Genomic DNA, 12052 nt, shown 5'->3' with positions numbered 1-12052 from the left:
CTCTCGTCTTGTGACTTTGGTTGCTGACCCCCTTGCACCGTACATACAGAGCGCGCTGACATTATACCGTCCACGGAAGTGGATATCACAGAACTAAAAAAATTAACCCGTAAAAACAAAGTTTTTCACTATAAATCCTTTATATGCGTGTCCAATGGGCCACAACCCAGCCCACATTGGTCTTTGAAACGGGACGGCTAGAGTCCTCTCGTCCTCTGGCTTGAGATGGCTGCCACCTATGGGTCAGATGATTGCCTGGCACCATTAAGCAATTGGTAATTAAATATAATTAATTTTTTCCTAAAAAGTGTAAATTTTTTGAAAAAATGTTTCACGAAAATAAATTGTCACGCACGAGTCTGTGTGAAAAATGTCAGCTCGATTGGATCATGGGAAGTGGGTTAAATAACGACCGAAAGATTTGCACGGTCGTAAGCGCGCAAGCAAGCAAGCAAGTGAACTTAATATAAAGGATTTAAAAAGAATCTCTCATGACCACGCTAAAGGGACGGCACTTTCCCACTCGCCCTTCCGCAGAGCGATGTTCGCCCCGTGACAGGCAAACCGAATGTTTTTGTTTAGTTTCCCCCCCCCCCCTTCGTATTCAGAGCGGTCGTCATGGGCTAGAGATCCGTGAACGCGCAAAAACTTGGGAGCGCAGTCTAATCACCGGCGCCTGCCTCGATTCCAACCCGGCATCTCGGCCCGCGTCGGTTCAGTGCTCAGACTTCTGAGCCACTCGGCAAACGCGACACCGATATCATGAATTTGAAGACTCACGTGTCAGTAAGTGTATTGCATTGTTGACACACAAAAAACTCGCGTAGTTACGTTGCATCGAGCAGAGTCCGTGTTTGTTTTATACCGGGGATTTGAGATGTAGGAGATGTGCGCGCGTTGAACTTATTTCGCACCGTACGAAGCCAGACAACAAAAGTTAAAAACACAAAAATCATTTCTAAAGAAATTAGTTTTTGAATCTAGTGGCTTCCTTACATCGGGTTCGAAGAGCGTTCCAGACGGCCGCACAGGCGCGCTTGAAAGCCGCGCGATGCATTGACCACCGGCTCGCCAAACGCCGCCGATGCTGCTGATGCTGCTGCTGCTGATGCTGCTGATGCTGCTGGTGCTGCTGCTGATGCTGCTGATGCTGCTGTTGATGCTGCTGATGCTGCTGATGCTGCTGCTGTTGATGCTGCTGATACTGCTGCTGATGCTGCTGCTGCTGCTGTTGCTGCTGATGCTGCTGCTGTTGATGCTGCTGATGCTGCTGCTGCTGATGCTGCTGCTGATGCTGCTGATGCTGCTGATGCTGCTGACGCTGCTGCTGCTGACGCTGCTGATGCTGCTGCTGATGCTGCTGCTGATGCTGCTGATGCTGCTGTTGATGCTGCTGATGCTGCTGCTGATGCTGCTGATGCTCCTGTTGATGCTGCTGATGCTGCTGCTGATGCTGCTGCTGATGCTGCTGATGCTGCTGCTGACGCTGCTGCTGCTAATGCTGCTGATGCTGTTGCTGATGCTGCTGAATGCTGCTGATGCTGCTGCGAGAATGACGAGCGGAGTTCGCGTGATGGTGATTCGTGCTCCTTGACGAGATCGGCACGAGATCAATCCTCCCAAACCATCCAGGACTGTGCAGTCCGTTTTCCTCTCGCTAGATTTCAATAGACACTCGCAGATTAACGTTCCTGTACGAGATACGGTACCTCTAAATAGGTGTTACGAACCGCGCATGGGTCTCTTGGCATACTCTTAGGTTTTTTCGGTAAAGTCACGTAGGTAAAAGAATAATAAAATAATAATAATAACTGCAAATAAACCAATTGATTTATTTTCATTTATTATTATTTTATTTTTAATCAATTGATATATTTTCATTTATTATTATTTTATAATTATTTTTTTACCTACGTGACTTTACCGAAAAAGAGTATGAATCCTCGCAGTCACGAAAGCTTCAAGTCTAGCATCTCTTGGCACTTTTTTTTTTATTTACATCTCAATGCCGCGGCGCAGAGATGTATATTTAGACTCTCACGCTGCTCCAAGTGGAAAGAGCGGTGGAGCAGCGGTTGGCGCACCGCGCTCTGATAAACCTGGCGACTCGAGTTCCACTGACTGCCATGGTTAACATCAATAGCGAGAAATAATTGAACCGATGCCGACCCCTGAACTCCACCGACCCACACTGCTCTACATAGGGAAGTTTGGTCCAAACATTCCCTCCTCCCCCCCCCCCCCATAACTGACACGGTGTGGGGAGGCGTTCATCCAGCGGTGGATTGGCATGTACACTACATCGCAAAGGGCGCACACCGAGTCTGGGTGCATTGTTGCTATTTTTTTGCTTTTTTTGAATTTCACCCCAAGGCCCCGGTCTCGTAGAGAGGGAGCGGTCTTGACAATTGCAGTGGCAACCCCAGCAGCGCTGCGGTACTGAGCAGAGCTGACTCTGCTGATGATACACCACCCCCCCACTCTCCCCAACGTACCGAAACCCGCATTCCTGCTGTTGTTACAACATTCGCTTGGTAAAGTTCAGAGTCTGACGATAATAACAATTCCATAATGTGCATTCCTTTATCAGTTCACTGGTGGATGCACCACCCACGTCGCGGCTGGTCACGTTTGTTGTTGCTACCGCGCCTGCTCTAGACAAAGACGTATAGTTGAATGTTTTTATACAGAGACGGACCAGCGGATGTCTCATAATTATTCGTCAGTTAATTCATTAATTGCGCATAATGCCGAGGTCATAACGACGACCGCAAAACGCCCATTCATTCATCATCGTCCTTCGTGTTGCCAATTAGACAAAATATTTTCCTCGCGGCACTTTAGCTGAACCGGGGCCTTCTCTGGCTGAAAGTCGTGGGGGGGCCGGGGGGGGTGGTTCCTTCCTCGAGGCTGTGACGCCTCGCGCACAACAACAGCAAGGCCCCTTGTTACTACCCACGCGGCTTTAATCGTTTGACGATTACGAATCGCTGCGCCATGTCACTTGGTGCCGTTTTGGGATAATGTCTCGCACCTCTTTTTATAGAAATCAGTTTTTTTTCTTTCTTCTTCTAATTCCCAAGCTCGGTCCGATTTGCGCCGTTGAGACGGAGGCGTCCACCGCTCGCTCGCAGCGCGGTGCGGTCACCCTGCACGTTCGAGAACGGGCCCACGCAAGTGGATAACACAGAACTACATCTGAGATCTCTTCAAGCAAAACAACACTGGTCCATACATTTAGGGGGTAGCATTTTTGCCACCTGCCTTGCCATCTGCCCTGAGAGAGTAATTGGTAGAGACAACCCCGTTTTATTTTTAGTTGTAACTCTCAAAGCTGGAATTTAGCCACATTAATAAAAAAAAAACGAATTTCACGCGACAGGGTTTCTGTGCAATCATTGGTGACTAGGTTGAGACCATGAACTCATTCTCTAGATTGAAAACTCGTTTCTTTAGAACTGATTTTTGTGTTTACCATACAGAGACCCATAGGCTCATCACACAGAGACTCATAAACTCACCACACAGAGACCCATAGACTCATCACACAGAGACCCATAGACTCACCACACAGAGACCCATAGAATTGCCACACAGAGACCTATAGACTCACCATACAGAGACCCATAGGTCTTCAGACAGAGACCCATAGACTCATCACACAGAGACCCATAGACTCACCATACAGAGACACACAGGCTCATCAGACAGAGACCCATAGACTAATCACACTGAGACCAATATATTCACCACACAGAGACCCATAGACTCACCACACAGAGACCCATAGGCTCATCACACAGAGACCCATATGCTCATCACACAGAGACCCATAGACTCACCACACAGAGACCCATAGACTCACCACACACATACCCACAGACTCACCACACAGATACCCATAGACTCACCACACAGAGACCCATAAGCTCATCACACAGAGACTCATAGACTCACCACACACAGACCCACAGACTCGTCACACAGAGACCCATAGACGACGTTCAACATACATACACGTGAGAACCCTGTTTACTCACAAGGTGGCTGATTGGATTGGAACCCATGATCTCCAGCGGTGATCTGATCTCCGAATCACCTGGTCACCTCTGCAATGGCAATGTCTCTACTACAAGGTTGTCCAAAAGTCAGGACACATTTGGTTAGTCTGTTTATTGTAACAAATAACACATGGTTATTTCATTTATTTGAACCAATGTTCAAACTCACTTCCAGTGTTAACATTCATGCACGATGCGTGGATTTTCCTTTGAAGTTAGTTTAGGACTTTATTTTTGTGTTTAAAGATTGCATTGCGTCATCTCTGAGCATGCATCAATGATGTTTGGTTGTTTCCATTCATTCACAGGGTTCTTGGTCGAGTTTTGTAAACGGCGGATTTGAAGTACCCCCCCACAGGAAGAAAAGTAGATATCGATAACACTGGTCAAAATAAAACAAACATTTTTTTTCTGGCCTGGACTATTGCAGCTGTTTTAGACTAATTTCAGGGTGCTGATTCCAAATCTAAATCTCAGATTTGCTCTATCACATCTCATTTTTATGCTATCGGCATACCCCATTTTCATTTATTTTACCCGAAATTAACTCTGTCACTTATGATTGCAAGTTGTTGCGAGTCAGTGACTGCTTTAGTGTTAAAATATGGTGCTGTATTTTTAGGATAGTGTGTTTATAATATCATTTTATGTAGATATCCACATTTATTTAATATTTTTCTTCTGCAGTTTTTATTGAAAATGCAATATTTGATATCTCAAAACCTGATGTAATAGATTTGGAATCAGCACCCCAAAATTACCTTAAAGCCGTTGGAATACCTTATGGCAGAAAAAGTGTGTTGACCAGTGTTATGATAGCAGATAAATTATTAACTTAAATAATAAGCAATTAAAATGTTTAATGCCAGCGTTAAAATAAATGAAATAACACTACGTGTCCTGACTTTTGGGCCACCGTGTATGTTACGAAATCAAAGTTCATTAATCGTTAAATCACCCAGTAGGGACACATAATCCAACGTGTATAAATATATAAGCCCCATGGTCATGTCCTGCCATGTTATAGCGACACTTTTAACATTGTAATGTCATTATTATTTTTACTGTATAATATAACCAAAACTATGTTAAATGAAGTACAAATCAAAACAGAGTTTAAAGGAAACCCCTTAATTTGAATGTGCCTTGCATTATTCAATCACGCGAATTCATCAACGTAAATTTTCGGCCCTTATGTCAATCCGCCCTGGGTGAGGGTCTTGCCCGAACCGTCGCCATGTCTCCCCGGTGCTGCGTTGCACCGATCCACAGAGCTCGTGCGCACGAGGGCGATTTCGGCGCTCCATCTCCCAGCGGCGGAGAACGTTTCCCAGCGAGGGACGATGACTCCACCGTGTCTATAAATGTTTTCGTATTTGACGAATTTAATTTTTTCCGCTTAGCGTGGAACTTTTCACGAACGCATCTGCCGCGCTAAACGAGGAATTATTGACATACAGCACTCCAATCTGCTTTTCGCACAGGGCTTAAAGCTGCAAACTATTTATATTACCCAGAGTTTTAATTCTGCTTGCTGTTTGTTGTGAATGATACACGTGCTGCTATAGACACAACGACAAACGCACACGCTTTAGCACTATTTCTAATTATTTTATTATTTCCATTCTACGTGACTTTACCGAAAGAACCAAGAAGAGGTACACACAGTACCCGACTTACGGACACCATTCTCCCCAGCAAAGCTCTTGACGGCCTACAAATCTGCGCGCCGGGCAGAGGCAGAGAGACGGAGGACACGGCAGTGATGGATGGCGCGTCCCAGTCGCGTCTCCTGATAAGGGAGGCCGTGCCGACGCTGCGGCTACGTCTCGCTCGTGCTACGAGAGGCGTCGGCCGCTCTCACGTTCGTCGCCCACGCGGAGCGCAAAAACGGCGCTCAGGACACGAGAGCGAAACGAAAGCTCAAAAAGCTCGCGGCCTCCAATCGGCTCCACGGGCAATCTGATTCGCGAGCACAACGAGTGTACGCACGCGGATGAAAATATCGCGTCGAATTTACGTCCTAATAAACGGGACAAAATTCTATATCGCTGTGTAACACGATTTTTTGTTTCCTGGGTAGTGAGTGTTATTTTCTAATTGATTATGCCTCAAAAGTATAGAAAATGGCGATTATTCCCCACAAACTTTGCTCTTGTGACCAGGACTTTACGTGAAGGAATTACACAGATGAACACGTTTTCTGATTGAAAATAGGTCAATTTTAAAATATTACTGGCCTGGTCACAAAAGCGAGTTTGTGGGGAATAAAATACATTTTCTGTACTTTTGAGACATACGCAATTAGAAAATAACACTTACTACCCAGGAACAATTTTTTTTATTCGTTACACTGAATTATCAAGTATTTTCATTAAGGAACAATTATGCATTTTCATCTCTATATTGTCTGCATCTCTGTTTTTCCAGTCTCACTAATATTTCTCTCATGATTATTTCCTACTTCTCTCCCATCTCACTGCACGCTAACTCTTGCGTTTATCCTGTCTGTCGATTCACCAGGATTTCATGAGCTGCTGAGCGTGTCACGTGATACGTGTGTAACAACCATCGGGCGCGTGTAGCGTGTGACGCGTTCACTTGTATTTGAACGAGAGGAGTAATCCGTCGGTAGAAGCGGTGAGATGGGGGGCGTGGAAGAGAGATTTGGGAAAACCCTGCACGCTTAAGTGGCGCCACTGTGGCTGAGATGTTAACTACCTCGCCTGGTGTACAGGAGGTCGTGGGTTGGATCCCGACCCCAACGCCTGCTGCTGTATATTTGGAGTTTGCGTGTTTCTCTCTCTCATCATGATCACGGTGGCTATGAGATGTTAACCACCTCGCCTGCTATACAGGAGGTCGTGGGTTGGATTCCGACCCCGACGCCTGCTGCTGCTGTATATTTGGAGTTTGCGTGTCTCTCTCTCTCTCTCATCATCATCATCACGGTGGCTATGAGATGTTAACCACCTCGCCTGCTATACAGGAAGTCGTGGGTTGGATCCCGACTCCAACGCCTGCTGCTGTATATTTAGAGTTTGCGTGTTTCTCTCTGTCATCATGATCACTGTGGCTATGAGATGTTAACCACCTCGCCTGCTATACAGGAGGTCGTGGGTTGGATCCCGACCCCAACGCCTGCTGCTGTATATTTGGAGTTTGCGTGTCTCTCTCTCTCATCATGATCACGGTGGCTATGAGATGTTAACTACCTCGCCTGCTATACAGGAGGTCGTGGGTTGGATCCCGACCCCGACGCCTGCTGCTGCTGTGTATTTGGAGTTTACGTGTCTCTCTCCCCCGTGAACGGGTGGATTTTTTTCTCTCCGGGTCCTCTGGGGTATTCCCCTCCACATTGAGAATCAACATCACCACGTGACGAATATCTGGCTGACGCTATAAATCACCACGTGACGATGAGCCGCTTCGTTGAGCTATCGTTTGTGTGCCGGGTCGCTTGTGACAAAAAAAGAGCGTTATAGCTCCAGTGGGCCTCTACCCGGTTTAAAATGAAATACAAACATTTTGTTTAGTTTCAGTTTAGACTCGTCAACGACTTGACGAGGCCAGGGGCCGGCAGCCTGCGGCTCAGCAGCCGGTGGCTCTTTAAGGAGCTGCAGTGAGCGGCTCTTTAAATTAGAAATAAAAAATGTCTCTTGTTGTTGTTGTGGTTGCCGACTCGTGATCGTGGAAGTCCGGTTCACCGTGGAAGTCCGGTTCACCGTGGAAGTCTGTTTCACCGTGGAAGTCCGGTTCACCGTGGAACTCTGGTTCACTGTGGAAGTCTGGTTCACCGTGGAAGTCCGGTTCACCGTGGAAGTCCGGTTCACCGTGGAAGTCCGGTTCACCGTGGAAGTCCGGTTCACCGTGGAAGTCCGGTTCACCGTGGAAGTCCGGTTCACCGTGGAAGTCCGGTTCACCGTGGAAGTCTGGTTCACCGTGGAAGTCTGGTTCACTGTGGAAGTCTGGTTCACTGTGGAAGTCTGGTTCACCGTGGAAGTCTGGTTCACTGTGGAAGTCTGGTTCACTGTGGAAGTCTGGTTCACCGTGGGCAGGGGTTGGCGACCTGCGGCTCTGCTCATGAAGGACCGCTTCGTGACCGTTACTTACCAAGGACCCCCCCCGTCTCGTATTCACCACACAGTGCATCGCGGCTCTTGAGATATCGAGGTGTTTTTTTTTTCGTTTAACCGAATTTTGGTTGCCGACCCCCGGATTTGACGGACGAGAGGCGCCGTTCTCACGGGCGGGTGGGGGAGCGGTGGTGCAGCGGTTAGCGCTACGAACCTGGCGACCCGAGTTGGATACCCGCTCATGGCCAACATCGGTGACGATTATCTGAACCGGTCCTGGGCCTCCCCTCGGTCGACTCAGCCTCAAATGAGTACCTGGTGCGGTGCGTAAAAATGTGGCTAGCGGGAGATAAATGCGGCTGGGCGTGGTGCTGGCCACCCACCCCCTCCTGTGCCGTTCTGGCCTTCACAGGTGCTCGCTAACAGCACTTGCCCCAACAGTCTGTTAAATCCATACGGGGGATCTTTGTCTTTGTTGGCCTGTCGAGACGAGGGCGGGCTGAGCCAAGGCCAGACGACGAGACATCTCTGATTGACAGCTGCCCACGACAGGCTGATCCTTTAGTTGGGTCGCATTGCCAATCATAGTCATCATCATCATCATTGACTTAAAAACATCCACGCTGGCAACACTCATCTCGAGGTGACTCACACAAAGACAAAGATCCCCCCCCTGCCCACCCACCCACCCACCTCCGTACAGCCTCCAAACACTTTTGGGGGGAAGTGCAGTTATTGAGTGTACGCACGCATGCACACATGTGGATACACGCACACGCACGCGCGCGCAGACACAGAGAGACGGAGAAACAAAGAGACACGGGGAGAAAGAGACACACGGACACGAAGGGACACGGGAGAAAGACAGAGACACTGACGTCACCCATTGTTCACCGAGCCATCTCACCGACACCGAATGACAGCTAGTCGCGTTGACGCGTTATTCTGCACACGGTGAGTGTGGCGATCTGCACGCTACGAGAAGGGCCCGTTCAGCTATCGCGCATCAACGATCACGGTCGTGGCTGGGAGATAGACCATCAGCGCCAGTGCGCTAACCATCGCGCCACCGATCACCACCGGCCACAAAACTGTAACAATTGTAAATGTGGACACCAATTCAAGGCGGGTTTGAATGTAGTGCCGCGCGTGTGTCGTTCTAAGCGAGCACGACACGGGTTGGAGAAGAGATGGAGTGGCGTGGTACAGGAGGATGTGGAGCTGAGTGGACTTGCCGATGACTGGTACCAGCCGTGTCAAGATCGGCCTCTGTGGAGGAGGCTCGTGAAGGACGCTACTGGGCAGTTGGAGGCAGTCGCCCTCCAGCAACAACGGAGGGCGGAGGAGCGACGCTCACAACAACGAGCGGAGCGCTGGGCGGATAAAGCACAGCAAGTTGTCACAGTAGGGGGCACAGGCGGTGCATGCACCAGTCATCTCAGTCAGTCGACCCGTGGCACCTGGGTCTGTGCCGAGACCTCCTGTCAGCGAGCCTTGGACACTTCACGTGGCCTCACAGTGCACCTAGGCTGGCACAGGCGCCGTGGTGACGTCACCGCTACTTAGTGGCGAATGTCGGTTGTTGTTGTTGATGTTGACAGTTACGTGCTGCTCTGGATGTGGTCTCGAGTTAAATAAAGGCTGTACCTACAACGCCATGCCTGCGTGCATAATAATACCCGTGCATCACCCTCAGCCATGATCTATCCACGGCTGGACGAAGACTTCTCGTCGACACGCACTCACAAATACGTTGCCACAGACACGCACACAACACTGAGACACTGAGACACTCAGAAACGACACTGCAAAGATCCCCCGTATAGCCTTAACAGACTGTAGGGGCAAGTGCTGTTAGCGAGCACCTATGAAGGCCGGAACGGTACACGAGGGGTGGGTGGCCAGCACCACGCCCGACCGCCTTTGTTTCCCCAGTGGCGATGTTTACTACACACCGCACCAGGTACTCATTTCAGGCTGAGTCGATCTAGGGGATGCCCAGAACATATTCAGATAATCGTCACTGGTGTTAGCCGTGAGCGGGAATCGAACCCGGGTTGTCGGGTTCATAGCGCAGCGCGCTAACCACTACACTACCGCTCCCCACTACAAAGATAAAGATCCCCCGTATAGCCTGAACAGACTATAGGGGCAAGTGCTGTTAGCGAGCACCTATGAAGGCCGGAACGGTACACGAGGGGGTGGGTGGCCAGCACCACGCCCGACCGCCTTTGTCTCCCCAGTGGCGATGTTTACACACCGCACCAGGTACTCAGTTAAGGCTGAGTCGACCTAGGGGAGGCCCAGGACCGGTTCAGATAATCGTCACTGGTGTTAGCCGTGAGCGGGAATCGAACCCGGGTCGCCAGGTTCATAGCGCTGCGCGCTAACCGCTACACCACCGCTCCCCACTACACACACACACTGACACACACACACACACTGACACACACTGACACACTGACACACACACACACACTGACACACACACTGACACACACACTGACACACACCCACTGACACACACACACTGACACACACACACTGACACACTAACACACTGGCACACACACACACACACTGACACACACACTGACACACACACACTGACACACACACACTGACACACACACATACACACACACGCGCGCGCCCTCAGCACCGTTTATCCGCGCGCAGCTCCGGCAGCAGCGGGGAGGAGCAGGAGGAGGAATGTCAGACCGAGCGGGGCCTGAATTAAACTCGCCGTGTCCCCGGGGTGGTGCTCGGGCAGAAGGAGCCATTGGCTTGAGGTGGTGGGCCGGGGGGGAAGGTGGGCGGGTAGGCGGGGGTGGGGTGAGTTCAGTGGGTAACCACCCTCCCACCAACCCCCCCATCTAATCCCCTCCCCCCATCCTCGCCATCACCCACACCATCAGCGCCAGCACCCATGGCCGTTCTGTCTGTGTGGTCTTTTATGACCCCTGACTAATTCTAAACAACCATTATTTCTGCACGTACGTGGAGTGGCCCGGCTTCTTTGGGGGAACCCCCTCGGATCGGCTCGCGCGCTCCGTGGATGGATTTGATCCACCCAGGCCCCGGACTGGATCAAAGGGCAGCTCCATTCAGAGGGCCGGTCCGCGTGAGCGAAATTAGAAACGTGATCAGAGTGAAACGGCGACGAAAGTGAACACCTCGAATGTGTACGCGTCATTGCTCATTTTACCCTCTTAGTGGGCATTCGGCAGCCCTCAAAGATTCCTCCTCAGCTGCCCCATTTGTTTCTTGGACCCAGCTTCCAAAAATGGGCCCAGTGAGATCGCACGGCAAAAATCGCCACAGCGGAAGTCAAGCTACGAGTACTATACGGTTTGTCGTACGGCTCATTCAAAACAAAAACAAAATTGACCGTAGTCCGAATTTGGGCCGGTGTGTTTGCAGATGCCTAGGGCCCGATTTGTGTTTGTCCCAGTCCCGTCACTGGATCCATCGCTTCACGATTCGAAATGCGAGATGCCAAAATCTCGGTGGTTCTGCCCAGGTGACGATTGTCACAAAGGTAAAACCAACAAAACAAACTATTACATTATTTTTTATTTGACAAGGTAAGGCCCACTGAGCTCTATAGCTCGTTTTCAGATGCGACCTGGCCACAAATGATAGCTCAACGGAGTGTGGCTTGTCATGTGGACATTTACATCAGCCAAACACTCTAAACGCGTGTTTCTAAATGTGAAGGGAAACACCGGAGCAAAATCCACGAGACCACGGGGAGAGAGAGAGAGACACGCAAACTCCAAATATACAGCAGCAGGCGTCAGGGTCGGGATCGAACCCACAACCTCCTGGGTACCAGGCGAGAGAGTTAACATCTCGCCACCGTGGCGCCCACGTTCTAGCAATACAGTAATCAATAACAATAAAGCATAATCT

This window comes from Lethenteron reissneri, chromosome 16 (genome assembly GCF_015708825.2).
Source record: "Lethenteron reissneri isolate LAM-NWPU_2019-01 chromosome 16, ASM1570882v1, whole genome shotgun sequence".
NCBI classification, from domain to species: domain Eukaryota; kingdom Metazoa; phylum Chordata; class Hyperoartia; order Petromyzontiformes; family Petromyzontidae; genus Lethenteron; species Lethenteron reissneri.
This window is presented reverse-complemented; position numbering follows the sequence as displayed.